Raw genomic sequence first — 19,319 nt, forward strand, 5'->3', positions numbered from 1 at the left:
AATATGTTGATGAATGTGGACTACCAAAATTAACAAAGGAAGCTGCTGAGATGTTGGAGGCTGAGATCTTAGAAAGTGAGGTGTGGAAGGTGGTAAAAGAAGCACCCAGATCAAAATCCCCAGGTCCGGATAGGATACCATTCGAATTGTATAAAAAGAATGCAAGTATTCTTGTCCCCAGATTGGTGAAATTATTGAGAGACATCTCAATGAAGGAGGTAGTGATAACGTTGATTCTTAAACCTGGAAAAAAATTAACATGAGCCCGATGCGTATAGGCCAATCTCACTGCTAAATACCGATATGAAGATATTGTCAAAGACTCTAGCAGTGAGATTGGCGAAGGTAATGCCTTTATTAATATCAAATGGCCAATGTGAATTTATGAGTGAAAGAACCACGGTGGATAATGTAAGAAGACTGTTTGGAAATCTGCAAATGGAAGGGGGTGGACCGCTCCATCCTGTCATTGGATGCGGTTAAGGCCTCTGACAGGGTGGAGTGGTCCTACCTCTGGATTGTGCTGAGGGTATATGGATTTGGTGGAGATTTTATGAAATGGATGGGAATTCTGTATGACTCCCCCAGGGCAGTAGTTCTTGTAAATGGGGTTCCGACAGAGGGGTTTCAGTTAAAAGGGGAGCTAAACAAGGCTGTCCTCTGTCCCCCCCCCCCCCCCCCCCCCCCATATCTTCGCACTATATAGTGAGCCATTCTCAACATGAAGATAGTGGAGGTGTTTGGGTGTCGGGGGACAGAGGACAGAATATCACTTTTCGCAGACTATACGCAACAGGCGCTAGAGGGGATTATAGAGGAAATAGAGGAGTTTGGGAACAAATTGGGATTGAGTATAAATTGGAACAAAACCGTATTAATGTCATTAGATAAACAAATATCCCATGGGAGCCTCAAGATAATAGGAGATGGAGAAACATTTAAGTATTTAGGTATAAATGTTGGAAGGCAAGTTTCAAGATATCCGGAATTAAATGTTTGGCCCATTCTGAGAAAGATAAAGGCAAAGATAAAAATTTGGACAGGTTTAACACTTAGCATGGCAGACAGGATTAATCTATTAAAAATTATAATCCTGCCTCAGATCTTGTTTGTGTTGATCAATAGTGATGAGCGGCATAGGCCATATTGGAATTCGCGAATATTCGCGAATATATGGACGAATATTCGTCATATATTCGCATATTCGTAATATCCTCGTTTTATTTTCGCATATGCGTATGCGAAAATTACCATATGTGAAAATTAGCATATACAAAATTTGCATAAGCGAAAATCCACATAAACGAAAATTTGCATATGCAAATTTTCGCATATGCGAAAATTCACACACCAGTCTCACACAGTAGTATTAGAGCCTTCTTTACACCACACAAGATGGAAGCAGAGAGGGATGATCACTGTGATGTGTACTGTGGAAAAAAATAAAAAATAAAACGAATATTCGTAATTACGAATATATAGTGCTATATTCGCGAATAAAATTTGCATTGCGAATATTCGCGAGCAACACTATTGATCAATAGTCCGGTATCCCTAGGAGAAGGAGTTTTTAAAGAAATCGAAGCTATGGAAAGAGAACTGGGTTGGAAAGGCAAAAACCACAAATTAAATTAGGTCATTTATGTAGGGAAATGAAGAAGGGATGACTAGCTGTCCCAGACTTTAGATTATATTATATAGCAGCACAGCTGAGGTACGTAAAGAAATGGAAGGAAACAGATTCCTTTGCCAATATGGTAAAAGAAAAAAGGATGCGTGTGAAGATATGGAGAAAATTTAAAGAATTGGTGGGACAGGAGTGGGGTAAATTCAATTTAAAATATGTCACACAATTTTTTGAAGGGGAGAAACTCAGATCATTTGAGGAGCTGAGTGCAAATATAAAATTCCCAATAATATGATGTCGTTATTTAGATATGCACAGTTAAGGTAGGCAGCGAAAAAAAATAGATAAGAAAGAGGAGTTAAGAATTCATGAGTGTGGGATAATGAAGGTCTTAAAGGGGTACTCCACCCCTAGATATCTTATCCCCTATCCAAAGGATAGGGGATAAGATGTCTGATCGCGGGGGTCCCGCGCTGGGGACCCCCCGCAATATAGCATGCGGCACCCACCTGTTACTGCTCCTGAAGCACTGGAGGGTCTGGGTCCCGACCCCGGGAACGGAAGATCGTGACGTCACGACTCCGCCCCGTGTGCCCCGACCCCTCAATGAAAGTCTATGGGATGGGGCGTGACGGCCGTCACTTTGGATAGGGGATAAGATGTCTAGGGGTGGAGTACACCTTTAAGGGAAGGCACGTTTAAGGGAAGGCATGGATAAAAAAAATAATATCTAAGATTTATAAAATAACAGTGGATTTAAAAAATCAGGGAATGAGGCACTTCAGTAAAAAGGAATGGGAAAAGGATATAGGAAAAGTAAGAGAAGGAATGGAGGGGGATTTGGGAAGAGAATTTAAACACTATTAAAAACAGTTCACATAGGATTACACAATTTTTATAACACATAGATTATATTATACGCCACAACTTTTGGGAAAAATAGACAAATCCAAAAAATTTAAGTGCCCAATATGTGAGAGCAAAGGAATGGGGTTTTTCCATCTGTACTAAGACTGTACGATGCTTAACCTGTTGGGGACGAAGGGCGTATGCATACGCCCTTGCGTCCTGGTACTTAAGGACGAAGGGCGTATCCATACGCCCGTGGGAATTTCGGTCCCCGCCGCGCGCCGGGGTGACTGCTGATATCTATCAGCAGGCACCCTGTGCAAATGCCCAGGGGGGTCATTAGACCCCCCCATGTCGGCGATCGGCGCAAATCGCAAGTGAATTCACACTTGCGATTTGCGCCGATTCCGGGTCATTACGGGTCTATGGTGACCCGGTGACCCAGAATAGAAGGGGGATCGCGGGTGTCTAAGACACCCACGATCCCCCTAAAGCGATAGGAGTGAGGTGGCAGAGTTGCCACCCCTCCTATCCCTGCTATTGGTGGTCTAGACGCGACCACCAATAGCAGATCGGGGGCGGAGGGGTTTACTTTCGTTTTCCCCGTCCTGCCCTCCCACAATAGGCGGGGCAGGACGGGGAAAATGAAGAGGAGCGGCGCCGGAGTCCACTTACCCCTCCGGAGGGAGCGGAGCGACGGGGATCGGCGGTCGGCGACGGAGATCTGCGGCGGCGTGCGGCAGAAGAGGACGGCTCCCGGATGCGACGGAAGCCGGTGAGTAGTTGCATAGCAACATCTAGAGGGCTACAGTCTGAGACCACTATAGAGGTCTCTAGACTGTAGCCCTCCAGATGTTGTAAAACTACAACTCCCAGCATGCCCAGACAGCTGTTTGCTGTGTGGGCATGCTGGAATTTATAGTTTTGCAACAGCTGGAGGTCTGCAGTGTCACGATGCCGGCTGGCAGGAGGTGGATCCTCTGTGCCAGAGAGGGATTGGCGTGGACCGTGCTAGTGGACCGGTTCTAAGTCACTACTGGTATTCACCAGAGCCCGCCGCAAAGCGGGATGGTCTTGCTGCGGCGGTAGTGACCAGGTCGTATCCACTAGCAACGGCTCAACCTCTCTGACTGCTGAAGATAGGCGCGGTACAAGGGAGTAGACAGAAGCAAGGTCGGACGTAGCAGAAGGTCGGGGCAGGCAGCAAGGATCGTAGTCAGGGGCAACGGCAGGAGGTCTGGAACACAGGCTAGGAACACACAAGGGAACGCTTTCACTGGCACAATGGCAACAAGATCCGGCGAGGGAGTGCAGGGGAAGTGAGGTATACATAGGAAGTGCACAGGTGAACACACTGATTAGAACCACTGCGCCAATCAGCGGCGCAGTGGCCCTTTAAATCGCAGAGACCCGGCGCGCGCGCGCCCTAGGGAGCGTGGCCGCGCGCGCCGGGACAGGACCGACGGAGAGCGAGTCAGGTACGGGAGCCGGGGTGCGCATCGCGAGCGGGCGCCACCCGCATCGCGAATCGCATCCCGGCTGGAGGCGGTATCGCAGCGCACCCGGTCAGTGGATCCGACCGGGGCGCTGCGGGAGCGAGAGTGTAGCGAGCGCTCCGGGGAGGAGCGGGGACCCGGAGCGCTCGGCGTAACAGTACCCCCCCCTTGGGTCTCCCCCTCTTCTTGGAGCCTGAGAACCTGAGGACCAGATTTTTATCTAGGATATTGTCCTCAGGTTCCCAGGATCTCTCTTCAGGACCACAGCCCTCCCAGTCAACCAAAAAGAAGGTTTTTCCTCTGACCTTTTTGGAGGCCAGTATCTCCTTTACAGCAAAGATGTCTGAAGAACCGGAGACAGGAGTGGGAGAGATAAGTTTAGGAGAGAAACGGTTGATGATGAGTGGTTTAAGAAGAGAAACGTGAAAGGCATTAGGAATACGAAGAGAAGGAGGGAGAAGAAGTTTATAAGAGACAGGATTAATCTGGCACAAAATTTTGAAAGGACCAAGATAGCGTGGTCCCAATTTGTAGCTGGGAACACGGAAGCGGACATATTTAGCGGAGAGCCATACCTTGTCTCCGGGAGAAAAAATGGGGGGAGCTCTTCTTTTCTTATCAGCAAACTTCTTCATGCGTGATGAAGCCTGTAAGAGAGAATTTTGGGTCTCTTTCCATATGGTGGAAAGATCACGAGTTATTTCATCCACAGCGGGTACACCAGAGGGCAAGGGAGTAGGGAGGGGGGGGAAGAGGGTGACGGCCGTACACCACGAAAAATGGGGATTTGGAAGAAGATTCAGAAACTCTGAAGTTATACGAGAATTCGGCCCATGGTAGAAGATCTGCCCAGTCATCCTGGCGGGAGGAAACAAAATGCCGTAAATAATCACCCAGGACCTGGTTAATTCTTTCTACTTGCCCATTGGATTGAGGATGATAAGCAGAAGAAAAGTTTAATTTAATCTTGAGTTGTTTACAGAGAGCCCTCCAGAATTTAGACACGAATTGGACGCCTCTATCCGAGACGATCTGCGTGGGCAACCCGTGAAGACGAAAAATGTGTACAAAAAATTGTTTTGCCAACTGAGGCGCAGAAGGAAGACCATGAAGAGGGATGAAATGTGCCATCTTGGATAATCGATCAACGACCACCCAAACAACAGTGTTGCCACGGGATGAGGGTAAGTCTGTAATAAAGTCCATACCAATCAGAGACCAAGGCTGTTCGGGAACAGGCAGAGGATGAAGAAGACCAGCGGGCTTCTGGCGAGGAGTCTTATCCCGGGCACAGACAGTGCAGGCTCGCACAAAATCCACAACATCCGTCTCCAGAGTCGGCCACCAATAGAAACGAGAGATGAGTTGCACGGATTTCTTGATGCCCGCATGACCTGCGAGATGGGAGGAGTGACCCCATTTGTTGAGGATTCCGAGGCGTTGGCGTGGAGAGATGAAGGTCTTCCCTGGAGGAGTTTGCCTGATGGAGGCTGGAGAAGTGGAGATCAGGCAGTCAGGAGGAATGATGTGTTGCGGTGAGAGCTCTACTTCCGAGGCATCCGAGGAACGAGAGAGAGCATCGGCCCTAATGTTCTTATCGGCAGGCCGAAAGTGAATTTCAAAATTAAATCGGGCAAAGAACAGAGACCACCTGGCCTGGCGAGGATTCAGCCGTTGGGCAGACTGGAGATAGGAGAGGTTCTTGTGATCGGTGTAAATAATAACTGGAAATCTTGATCCCTCCAGCAGATGCCTCCATTCCTCAAGTGCTAATTTAATGGCTAGTAGCTCTCGATCCCCGATGGAGTAGTTCCTCTCCGCCGGAGAGAAGGTCCTAGAAAAAAAACCACAAGTAACAGCATGCCCGGAAGAATTTTTTTGTAGAAGGACAGCTCCAGCTCCCACTGAGGAGGCATCAACCTCCAATAGGAAGGGTTTAGATGGGTCAGGTCTGGAGAGCACGGGAGCTGAAGAAAAGGCAGACTTGAGCTGTTTAAAGGCGTCTTCCGCTTGAGGAGGCCATGACTTAGGATTGGCATTCTTTTTGGTTAAAGCCACGATAGGAGCCACAATGGTGGAAAAATGTGGAATAAATTGTCTGTAATAATTGGCGAACCCCAAAAAACGTTGGATAGCATGGAGTCCGGAGGGGCGTGGCCAATCTAAGACGGCAGAGAGTTTGTCTGGATCCATTTGTAGTCCCTGGCCAGAGACCAAGTATCCTAGGAAAGGAAGAGATTGACATTCAAACAGACATTTCTCCATTTTGGCATAAAGTTGATTGTCACGAAGTCTCTGAAGAACCATGCGGACATGCTGGCGGTGTTCTTCTAGGTTGGCAGAAAAAATCAGGATATCGTCCAGATACACAACAACACAGGAATATAAGAGATCACGAAAAATTTCATTAACAAAGTCTTGGAAGACAGCAGGGGCGTTGCACAGGCCAAAGGGCATGACCAGATACTCAAAGTGTCCATCTCTAGTGTTAAATGCCGTTTTCCATTCATCCCCCTCTCTGATGCGGATGAGATTATAAGCACCTCTTAAGTCCAGTTTGGTAAAGATGTGGGCACCTTGGAGGCGATCAAAGAGTTCAGAGATGAGAGGTAGAGGGTAGCGGTTCTTTACCGTGATTTTATTAAGACCGCGGTAGTCAATGCAAGGACGTAGGGAGCCATCTTTTTTGGACACAAAGAAAAATCCGGCTCCGGCAGGAGAGGAGGATTTGCGGATAAAGCCCTTTTTTAAATTTTCCTGGATGTACTCAGACATAGCAAGAGTCTCTGGGGCAGAGAGAGGATAAATTCTGCCCCGGGGTGGAGTAGTGCCCGGGAGGAGGTCAATAGGACAGTCATAAGGCCTGTGAGGAGGTAGAGTCTCAGCTTGTTTTTTGCAAAAAACATCCGCAAAGTCCATATAGGCCTTAGGGAGACCGGTTACAGGGGGAACCACAGGGTCACGGCAAGGAGTACTGGTAACCGGTTTAAGGCAGTCCTTGAAACAAGAGGGACCCCAACTCTTGATCTCCCCTGTGGACCAATCCAGGGTTGGGGAATGGTGTTGAAGCCAGGGTAGTCCAAGGAGAATTTCGGAAGTGCAATTGGAGAGGACCAAAAACTCAATTTTTTCGTGGTGAGGTCCGATGCACATTAGGAGGGGTTCCGTGCGGTAACGCACGGCACAGTCCAATCTTTCATTGTTAACGCAATTGATGTAGAGAGGTCTGGCGAGACTGGTCACTGGGATGTTGAACCTGTTGATGAGAGAGGCCAAAATAAAGTTTCCTGCAGATCCGGAGTCCAAGAAGGCCTTAGTGGAGAAGGAGAGGGTAGAGGCAGATATCCGCACAGGCACAGTAAGACGTGGAGAAGCAGAGTTGACATCAAGGACTGTTTCACCTTTGTGCGGAGTCAGCGTACGTCTTTCCAGGCGGGGAGGACGGATAGGACAATCCTTCAGGAAGTGTTCGGTACCGGCACAGTACAGGCAGAGATTCTCCATGCGGCGTCGTGTCCTCTCTTGAGGTGTCAGGCGAGACCGGTCAACTTGCATAGCCTCCACGGCGGGAGGCACAGGAACGGATTGCAGAGGACCAGAGGAGAGAGGGGCCGGGGAGAAAAAATGCCTCGTGCGAACAAAGTCCATATCCTGGCGGAGCTCCTGACGCCTTTCGGAAAAACGCATGTCAATGCGAGTGGCTAGATGAATGAGTTCATGTAGCTTAGCAGGAATTTCTCGTGCGGCCAGAACATCTTTAATGTTGCTGGATAGGCCTTTTTTAAAGGTCGCGCAGAGGGCCTCATTATTCCAGGAAAGTTCTGAAGCAAGAGTACGGAATTGCACGGCGTACTCGCCAACGGAAGAATTACCCTGGACCAGGTTCAGCAGGGCAGTCTCAGCAGAAGAGGCTCGGGCAGGTTCCTCAAAGACACTTCGAATTTCCGAGAAGAAGGAGTGTACAGAGGCAGTGACGGGGTCATTGCGGTCCCAGAGCGGTGTGGCCCATGACAGAGCTTTTCCAGACAGAAGGCTGACTACGAAAGCCACCTTAGACCTTTCAGCAGGAAACTGGTCCGACATCATCTCCAAGTGCAGGGAACATTGTGAAAGAAAGCCACGGCAAAACTTAGAGTCCCCATCAAATTTATCCGGCAAGGATAGTCGTAGGCCTGAGGCGGCCACTCGCTGCGGAGGAGGTGCAGGAGCTGGCGGAGGAGATGATTGCTGAAGCTGTAGTAGTAGCTGCTGTAGCATCATGGTCAGTTGAGACAGCTGGTGGCCTTGTTGCGCTATCTGTTGTGACTGCTGGGCGACCACCGTGGTGAGGTCGGCGACAACTGGCAGAGGAACTTCAGCGGGATCCATGGCCAAATCTACTGTCACGATGCCGGCTGGCAGGAGGTGGATCCTCTGTGCCAGAGAGGGATTGGCGTGGACCGTGCTAGTGGACCGGTTCTAAGTCACTACTGGTATTCACCAGAGCCCGCCGCAAAGCGGGATGGTCTTGCTGCGGCGGTAGTGACCAGGTCGTATCCACTAGCAACGGCTCAACCTCTCTGACTGCTGAAGATAGGCGCGGTACAAGGGAGTAGACAGAAGCAAGGTCGGACGTAGCAGAAGGTCGGGGCAGGCAGCAAGGATCGTAGTCAGGGGCAACGGCAGGAGGTCTGGAACACAGGCTAGGAACACACAAGGGAACGCTTTCACTGGCACAATGGCAACAAGATCCGGCGAGGGAGTGCAGGGGAAGTGAGGTATACATAGGGAGTGCACAGGTGAACACACTGATTAGAACCACTGCGCCAATCAGCGGCGCAGTGGCCCTTTAAATCGCAGAGACCCGGCGCGCGCGCGCCCTAGGGAGCGGGGCCGCGCGCGCCGGGACAGGACCGACGGAGAGCGAGTCAGGTACGGGAGCCGGGGTGCGCATCGCGAGCGGGCGCCACCCGCATCGCGAATCGCATCCCGGCTGGAGGCGGTATCGCAGCGCACCCGGTCAGTGGATCCGACCGGGGCGCTGCGGGAGCGAGAGTGTAGCGAGCGCTCCGGGGAGGAGCGGGGACCCGGAGCGCTCGGCGTAACATGCAGTTTAGAGACCACTGCACAGTGATCTCTATACTGCCCTCTAGATCTTGCAAAACTACTACTCCTAGCATGCCCACACAGCTGTTTGCTGTCTGGGCATGCTGGGAGTTGTAGTTTTGCAACATCTGAAGGTCCACAGTTTGTTTGGAGATCACTGTTCAGTGGTCTCTAAATTGTAGCACTCCAGATGTTGCAAAACTACAAATTCCAGCATGCCCACACAGAAAACAGCTGTCTCGGCATGCTGGGAGTTGTAGTTGAGTACCTCCAGCTGTTGCATAACTACATCTCCCAGCATGCCCTTCTGTGATCAGACATGCTGGGAATTGTAGTTTTGCAACAGCTGGAGGAACACTGGTTGGAAAATACTGAGTTAGGTAACAGAACCCAACTCAGTATTTTCCAACCAGTGTGCCTCCAGCTGTTTCAAAACTACAACTCCCAGCATGCACTGACAGACCGTGCATGCTGGGAGTTGTAGTTTTGCAACAGCTGGAGGCTCACTTGTTGGAAAATACTGAGTTAGGTAACAGAACCAAACTGAAGGTTTTTCAACCAGTGTGCCTCCAGCTGTTGCAAAACTACAACTCCCAGCATGTACTGACAGACCGTGCATGCTGGGAGTTGTAGTTTTGAAACCGCTGGAGCTTTGCCCCCCCCCCCCCCCATGTGAACGTACAGGGTACATTCACACGGGCGGGTTTACAGCAAGTTTCCTGCTTCAAGTATGAGCTGCGGCAAATTTTTCGCCGCAGCGCAAATTCCTAGCGGGAAATTCACCGTAACCCGCCAGTGTGAACGTACCCGAAAAACACTACACTACACTAACACCTAATAAAGAGTAAAACACTACATATACACCCCCTTACACTGCCCCCCCCCCCCCCAATAAAAATGAAAAACGTATTGTACAGCAGTGTTTCCAAAATGGAGCCTCCAGCCGTTGCAAAACTACAACTCCCAGCATTTCCGGACAGCCACTGATTGTCCAGGCATGCTGGGAGTTTAGCAACAGCTGGAGGCACCCTGTTTGGGAATCACTAGCGTGGAATAGCCCTATGTTCACCCCTATGCAATCCCTAATTTAGTCCTCAAATGCGCATGGCGCTCTCTCACTTCGGAGCCCTGTCGTATTTCAAGGAAACAGTTTAGGGCCACATATGGGGTATCTCCGTACTCGGGAGAAATTGCACTACAAATTTTGGGAGGCTTTTTCTCTCTTTTACCCCTTATGAAAAGGAAAAGTTGGGGTCTACACCAGCCTGTGAGTGTAAAAAAAAAAAAAATTTTTACACTAACATGCTGGTGCTGCCCTTTAATTTTTATTTTCACAAGAGGTAAAAGGAAAAAAAGACCCCCAAAATTTGTAATGCAATTTCTCCTGAGTACGGAAATACCCCATATGTGGGCGTAAAATGCTCTGCGGGCGCACAACAAGGCTCAGGAGTGAGAGCGCACTATGTACATTTGAGGCCGAAATTGGTGATTTGCACAGGGGTGGCTGATGTTACAGCGGTTCTGATATAAACCCAAAAAAATAAATACCCACATGTAACCCCATTTTGGAAACTACACCCCTCACGTAATGTAATAAGGGGTACAGTGAGCATTTACGCCCCACAGGGGTCTGATAGATTTTTGGGACAGTGGTACGTGAAATTTTTTTGTTTGCACAGCCCACTGTTCCAAAGATCTGTCAAACACCAGTGGGGCGTAAATGCTCACTGTACCCCTTATTACATTCCGTGAGGGGTGTAGTTTCCAAAATGGGGTCACATGTGGGGGGGTCCACTGTTCTGGCACCACGGGGGGCTTTGTAAATGCACATGGCCCCCGACTTCCATTCCAAACAAATTATCTCTCTAAAAGCTCAATGGCGCTCCTTCTCTTCTGAGCATTGTAGTTCGCTCGCAGTGCACTTGATGTCCAAACATGGGGTATTTCCATACTCAGAAGAAATGGGGTTACAAATTTTGGGGGGCATTTTCTCCTACTACCCTTTGTAAAAAAGTAAAATTTGGGGAAAAACCAGCATTTTAGTGGAAAAATATTTTTTTTTCATTTACACATCCGACTTTAACAAAAAGTTGTCAAACACCTGTGGGGTGTTAAGGCTCACCGTACCCCTTGTCACGTTACTTGAGGGGTGCTGTTTCCATAATAGTGTGCAATGTGGGGGTTTTTGCTGTCCTGGCACCATAAGGGCTTCCTAAATGGGACATGCCCCCCAAAAACCATTTCAGAAAAACTCACTCTCCTAAATCCCATTGTTGCTCCTTCCCTTCTGAGCCCTCTAGTGCACCCGCCGAACACTTGACATACACATATGAGGTATTTTCTTACTCCAGAGAAATTGGGTTACAAATTTTAAGAGGATTTTTTTCCTTTTACCCCTTGTAAAAATTCAAAAACTGGGTCTACAAGAACATGCCAGTGTAAAAAATGAAGATTTTGAATTTTCTCCTTCACTTTGCTGCTATTCCTGTGAAACACCTAAAGGGTTAACACACTTACTGAATGTCATTTTGAATACTTTGGGAGGTGCAGTTTTTATAATGGGGTCATTTATCGGGTATTTCTAACCAGAAGACCCTTCAAATCCACATCAAACCTGAACTGGTCCCTGAAAAATTCCGATTTTGAAAATTTTGCGAAAAATTGGAAAATTGTTGCTGAACTTTGAAGCCCTCTGGTGTCTTCCAAAAGTAAAAACTCATCAATTTTATGATGCAAACATAAAGTAGACATATTGTATATGTGAATCAATATATAATTTATTTGGAACATCCATATTCCTTATAAGAAGAGCTTCAAAGTTAGAAAAATGCTAAATTTTAAAATTTTTAATGAAATTTTAAAATTTTTCACCAAGAAAGGATGCAAGTATCGCCAAAAATTTACCACTAACATAAAGTAGAACATGTCACGAAAAAACAATCGCGGAATCAAATTTATAAGTAAAAGCATCCCAGAGTTATTAATGCTTAAAGTGACAGTGGTCAGATTTGCAAAAAATGCTCCCGTCCTTAGGGTCATAATGGGCTCCGTCCCCAAGGGGTTAAATGGGCACTGTCATGAAATAAAAAAATTGATCTGTTGTAGTACTTAAGTACTACAACATATCTCTAATATACTTTAATTAAAAAAAGTGATTTTAAAACAGTTTAAAATAACTTTTAAATTTGGCCACTAGGGGTCGCCCTCCTAGTGGCCGAATGCATTCGGCAGTGACATCACTAGTGAATTTCGACTCATTGAAGCCTGGCAATGAGTCGGAATTCACTCACTGCGGTGCTCGCTCCCGCCTGTCAATCAAACAGGCGGGAGCGAGCGCTGAGAACATTTTGCTAAGAAAACCCGTAAAAGGGGCGTGGCCACCATGGAAAGGGGACCATGTTCCCGACATTTTCACAAAAACCCAACATATTTACTAAAGTTTTCACATAAAATGTGGTGGGTTTGAGCTGAGGAAAACCAGGCAGATCAGAGCATGTGTAAAAAAAAGCAAAAAGTGTAGGGAAAGTGGAAAATGTAGGGAAACCTTAGTAAATATCAAGGAAAATAAATTGCAAGGAATTAAAATCCACAAAGAAACCTACACTCCACTCTTAGTAAATAAGGGCCATTGTGTTTAATGGAGAGTCTTAGATAATTGGCCTTTTTTTTTTCTTTTGTTCCCTTCTGCCATGGGGTGGGGTAGGGTGGTAGGGGATTATGTCTCTGTGAGGGGAGGTGATCTGTCCGACCAAAATCTGAAATAATCCTAATGATATGATATAGTGGAATAGAGAGACTATAAGAAGGGATGGGAAGGTATTATTAGTTAATCTTTTTTCTTCCAATTTTTTTTTTTATACTTTTAGCTTTCTTAAGTTTTTTTCTATTTTTTTTTTCTTTCTCCTTTTTTCCCTCTCCCTATCCCCTTTGTTGCTTCTCCCCTCTCTCCCATATTGGAATGGAAGTTGAGTGATTGTGGGCCCTTCCACTTGATGTAGTGGATGGATGAAAGTTAATATCAGTCCCTCTTTATATAGATGTTTTTTTTTATTTCCTTTTGTATAGTGATTGTATAGTGATTGGGAGGGGGATGTGGGAGGGGAGGAGAGAGGAGGGATTACTGAAATTAGTAAAAAAAAAAATTGTGGGTAATGTGGGTCAGACAGGGCACTGAAACCAGATTTGAGAAGTGTATGGGGGGGAGGGTTTAATTTTTTTTTAGTAATATTGATATGTGAAGAAAATGGAAATGTAATTTTATGAATAATCTATAACTATTGTGGTGGACATGGATTTATAAAGATAAATACATTTTTTTATTTTTTTAAGTAGGGTATCATTTTAATCGTATGGACCTACAGAATAAAGAGGAGGTGTAATTTTTACCAAAAAATGTACTGTGTAGAAACGGAAGCCCCCAAAGGTTACAATATGGCGTTTTTTTATTCAATTTTGTCACACAATAATTTTTTTTCCATTTTGCTGTAGATTTTTGGGTAAAATGACTGATGTCATTACAAAGTAGAATTGGCAGCGCAAGAAACAAGCCATCATATGGATTTTTAGGTGCAAAATTGAAAGAATTATGATTTTGTAAAGAATGTTAAGAATGGATGCCAATTACACAGTGAATCGAGGCATGCGTCCATCAAACATAACTGTGATTTTTCTAACTTTTCTGTTCTACCAATAGAACATATCCCTGTAACCAGCAATCGAAGATTTATGTTATGTAGAAGAGAAAACTATTGGATATTTAAGTTGATTCCACTGGGTTTAAATTAATACATCGAACACACCATCTAATATCCTTTACTAAGAACAAATGGATTCATTCCCACCACCAGAAACAACCAGTTTGAAGTCACCTCTCCTCTACACTCTCAACTGTAATTATGAACATCTCTAAGATTCATCTTCATTTCAAAACCTCCGCCATTTCCAGCCCTCCAGTAGGCGAAGCTGTGATTGGTACATAGCCGCTCCAAACACAAGCCGATTGGTTACCGAAAATTTTGCCTGCACTAATTAACAACACACTGGGAGATTTATTCTATTTTATTATATTCTATTTAAATTTTCCACAATTTTTCAGTCCTCAAGTAGGCGATATCAGGATTGGTGCCCAACCGTTTTCAACACAAGCTGATTGGACGCCATCATAGACCAATAACGAGAAGATTTTGAATGGTCCCTGCTGGCCAACCACGTGATTACACATAGAAATCCTAGTCCTACTACGCACAATGACACACTGAATAACTCCACTAATTGGTCGCTCCTGGTTTCATGAATGAACCAGCGGGACTTTTAAAATGTATTTTATACAATTCCAGACATCTGAACTTCCCATTCAAGGAGCGATATACAGAGACCATTCAAAACTTTATTCTTAAGAGACAAGGAGACTTTTATATAGATTTACAATATTGTTTGTGTGTTTTATTGCGTTTTTTACAGAAAGCGCCACGGAACATCAACATCCTCTCTAACCTTTGACTCTTAGATGGCACCAAAATGTGTGTTAAACTTGTATTGTATGTACCATCACCAGATGACATTTTAGCAATTGATAACGGGGGAACTTACCCTCGAAATGCCTTTTGCACTGTTTTAAAGTTTCATGTGTCAATAAAATACACTTAGTTTTCACCTGAACTTCGACTGTATCTTCGATCTCTAAGAGGCAGTGCCGCTGCACATCAACTTTTTGGAATATTTCTTGCCTTGGTGATTACTGATCCCCCTTGATGAGACCGGTCTGATCCTGCAGGCCGCATCCCGAGATCTTACGTCTGTACCTCATACAGAGGGGTGACATGCTTGAACCAAGGTTCACTTAAGGTGAGCATATTTTCATTATTTTGGCAAGACTGGGATCCCAGCCCACAGAATTACGCAAGGCGCTGTCCTCTCCATCTTTTTCTTTTTCATATTCATCTAAATAGGGAGAGACCTATCAATCAAGGAGTCCGTCCCAACAAGTCATTATTTGGGCAGCATAAAAGTTTTAAGGAATAGTGGGAATGTTGGTGTATGCCTTCTATTCTTTCCATCTAAGGTTTTTGTATAGTTCTCTCCTGAGTTTATTCTGGAGGCATAAAAAGACTGCAGTCAGTGCAGACTGTCTAAGGGCTATATTTTGACAGGGCAATTATAGGCAGCACATGAGCCTGCTGTGAACAATGAAATTGAATGGGCCATCCGAACAATTTGTTCCTGTGTAAGTTAGAGCCCAGAACCCTAAATGTTCCGATAAAGACATATATCTGTAAATGACAAAGAGATGGTGATGTAAATTGGAGGGCCTGGTCAGAGGTGGTGATGTAGGCTAAAGGGGTTGGTCAGATGTGATGACATCAGTCAGGTGAGGCTTAAGATCAGAAACAAGATCCAGCCAAGCCTCCTGAGACAGCAGAGGATGATGCATTATCTCGGCAGAGAGGAAGGAGCAAGAGAGCTAAACTGAAAATAAAAGGAGAACAGAATTAAAGGTAAATCATACACAAACATTCTAAAGCCAGTACAATTTGCAATATTAGTAAAGTTATATATATTGGGGGTGATGGCTTTATTCAAATACAATTTTTTGACATCGCTGTAAGTTTAAAGAATTATTGGCAGATAAGAAAGACACAATTGGCACTGTCAATGAATTGTGATTTTTAACACGGTTTTAGATGTTAAAATAAACAGGGAAAGCTCTATTTCCGCACATAGAACACTTGACATGACTAAATTGGCTAATTCTAAGTGCTAAAGTAGGATGGTGCTTGATGTAGTGAAAATCCTTACACTAGGGTACTTTCATGCCATTCTAAGACATTTACTTCTTTCTCTCATATGGACACAATAACTAATGTAAAATACAAAATAGCAGAGAACTCTCCGCTTTCAGTTATGCTGCAGGTAAGGGGAGGCACATATAGTTATAGATTAACCCCTTCAGGACGGAGTCCATTTTGGCCTTAAGGACCGGAGCGTTTTTTGCACATCTGACCACTGTCACTTCAAACATTAATAACTCTGGAATGCTTTTAGTTATCAATCTGATTCCGAGATTGTTTTTTCGTGACATATTCTACTTTAACATAGTGGTAAATTTTTGTCGATACTTGCATCCTTTCTTGGTGAAAAATCCGTAAATTTGATGAAAAATTTGAAAATTTCGCATTTTTCTAACTTTGAAGCTTTCTGCTTGTAAGGAAAATGGATATTACGAATACATTTTTTTTTGGTTCACATATACAATATGTCTACTTTATGCTTGCATCATAAAATTGACGTGTTTTTACTTTTGGAAGACACCAGAGGGCTTCAACGGTCAGCAGCAATTTTCCGATTTTTCACAAAATTTTCAAACTCAGTATTTTTCAGGGACCAGTTCAGGTTTGAAGTGGATTTGAAGGGTCTTCATATTAGAAATACCCCATAAATGACCCCATTATAAAAACTACACCCCCCCCAAAGTATTCAAAATGACATTCAGTCAGCGTTTTAACCCTTTAGGTGTTTCACACGAATAGCAGCAAAGTGAAGGAGAAAATTCACAATCTTCATTTTTTACACTCACATGTTCTTGTAGACCCAATTTTTGAATTTTTACAAGGGGTAAAAGGATAATATTTAGACTTGAATTTGTAGCCCAATTTCTCTCGAGTAAGGACATACCTCATATGTCTATGTAAAGTGTTCGGCGGGCGCAGTAGAGGGCTCAGAAGGGAAGGAGCGACAAGGGGATTTTGGAGAGTACGTTTTTCTGAAATGGTTTTTGGGGGGCATGTTACCTTTAGGAAGCCCTTATGGTGCCAGAACAGCAAAAAAAAACCACATGGCATACCATTTTGGAAACTAGACCCCTCGGGGAATGTAACATGGGATAAAGTGAACCTTAATACCCCACAGGTGTTTCACAACTTTTGCAAATGTAAAAAAAAAAAAAAATTTTTACCTAAAATGCTTGTTTTCCCAAAAAAATTTTATTTTTAAAAAGGGTAATAGCAGAAAATACCCCTAAAAATTTGAAGCCCAATTTCTCCCGATTCAGAAAACACCCCATATGGGGGTGAAAAGTGCTCTGCTGGCGCACTACAGGTCTCGGAAGAGAAGGAGTCACATTTGGCTTTTTGAACGCAAATTTTTCTCTGGGGGCATGCCGCATTTAGGAAGCCCCTATGGTGCCAGGACAGCAAAAAAAAAACCCACATGGCATACCATTTTGGAAACTAGACCCCTCGGGGAACGTAACAAGGGGTTAAGTGAACCTTTATACCCCACAGGTGTTTCACGACTTTTGCATATGTAAAAAAAAAATTTTTTTTTTACCTAAAATGCTTGTTTTCCCAGAAATTTTACATTTTTAAAAAGGGTAAAAGCAGAAAATACCCCCCAAAATTTGTAACACAATTTCTCCCGAGTACGGCGATACCCCATATGTGACCCTAAACTGTTGCCTTGAAATACGACAGGGCTCCAAAGTGAGAGCGCCATGCGCATTTGAGGCCTAAATTAGGGATTGCATAGGGGTGGACATAGGGGAATTCTACGCCAGTGATTCCCAAACAGGGTGCCTCCAGCTGTTGCAAAACTCCCAGCATGCCTGGACAGTCAACGGCTGTCCGACAATACTGGGAGTTGTTTTGCAACAGCTGGAGGCTCCGTTCTGGAAACAGTGGCGTACCAGACGTTTTTCATTTTTATTGGGGAGGGGGGCTGTGTAGGGGTATGTGTATATGTAGTGTTTTTTACTTTTTATTTTATTTTTTGTGTTAGTGTAGTGTAGTGTTTTTAGGGTACAGTCACACGGGCGGGGGTTCACAGTAGTTTCTCGCTGGCAATTTGAGCTGCAGCAGAAAGTTTGCGGCAGCTCAAATTTGCAGCCAGATACTTACTGTAATCCTCCGCCCATGTGAGTGTACCCTGTACGTTCACATTGGGGGGGACATCCAGCTGTTGCATAACTACAACTCCCAGCATGCCCGTTGGCTGTCGGTGACTGCTGAGAGTTGCAGTTTTGCAACAACTGTAGGCACACTGGTTATGTATCACTGAGTTTGTGACCTAACTCAGTGTTTCACAACCAGTGTGCCTCCAGCTGTTGCAAAACTACAACTCCCAGCATGTACGGTGCATGGTGTACGGTGACTGCTGAGAGTTGTAGTTTGCAACAGCTGGAGGCACACCGGTCGTGAAACACTGAGTTAGGTAAAAAAAAAAACTCTGAGTTTCACAACCAGTGTGCCTTCAGCTGTTGCAAAACTACAACTCTCAGCAGTCACCGACAGCCAACGGGCATGCTGGGAGTTGTAGTTATGCAACCAGCAGATGCACCACTACAACTCCCAGCATGCACTTTAGCTGTTTGTGCAAGCTGGGAGTTGTAGTTATACAACAGCTGAAGGTACACTTTTCCATAGAAAGAATGTGCCTCCAGCTGTTGCAAAACCATAAGTCCCAGCATGCCCATAAGGGAATGCTGGGAGTTGTGGTGGTCTGCCTCCTGCTGTTGCATAACTACAGCTCCCAGCATGCCCTTTTTGCATGCTGGGAGCTGTTGCTAAGCAACAGCAGGAGGCTGTCACTCACCTCCAACGATCCAGACGCTGCAGGTCAGTCCCGCCGCCGCAGCTGCTCCTGGGGCCCCGATCCCAACAGGGGCGTCGGGGATCGGGGTCCCCAGCACCCGGGGTGCATGTCCCGCACCCGCTCACGTCCTCCAGAAGAGGGGTGGAGCGGGTGCGGGAGTGACACCCGCAGCAGGCGCCCTGATTGGTCGGCCGGTAATCCGGCCGACGAATCAGGGCGATCGTGAGGTGGCACCAGTGCCACCTCACCCCTGCAGGCTCTGGCTGTTTTTTTTCTTCTTTGCAGTAAGTATACATTTTGTCTTGCCTGCAATACTATGTATACTGAAAAAGCATATAATAGTGGTAGATTTCTTAATAAGATTTACAATACAGGGAAACCTCGCCAAAACCTCCTCTTTGAGACAACAACCTCCTTACTCAGAAAAGATTTTTCTGTGAGATTTTTAGTTGTACATTTATTTTGCATTATGAAGACCATATGTGTGGTCACCTCAAAGAGGTTTTACTATCTATATTAAGAACTCATGTTTGTCGGAATGGTAAGGGGGCTTTGTCTAAGCAGATCTCTGCGAATATCACTCTAAAATATACACATTTCAGATAGGAATGTGCTCCCACTAAATAAAAAAATATTTTGACAACATTCAATTTACTACATTATTGGAGGGGTAAGCA

Source organism: Hyla sarda, chromosome 1 (assembly GCF_029499605.1).
Source record: "Hyla sarda isolate aHylSar1 chromosome 1, aHylSar1.hap1, whole genome shotgun sequence".
Classification (NCBI taxonomy): Eukaryota; Metazoa; Chordata; class Amphibia; order Anura; family Hylidae; genus Hyla; species Hyla sarda.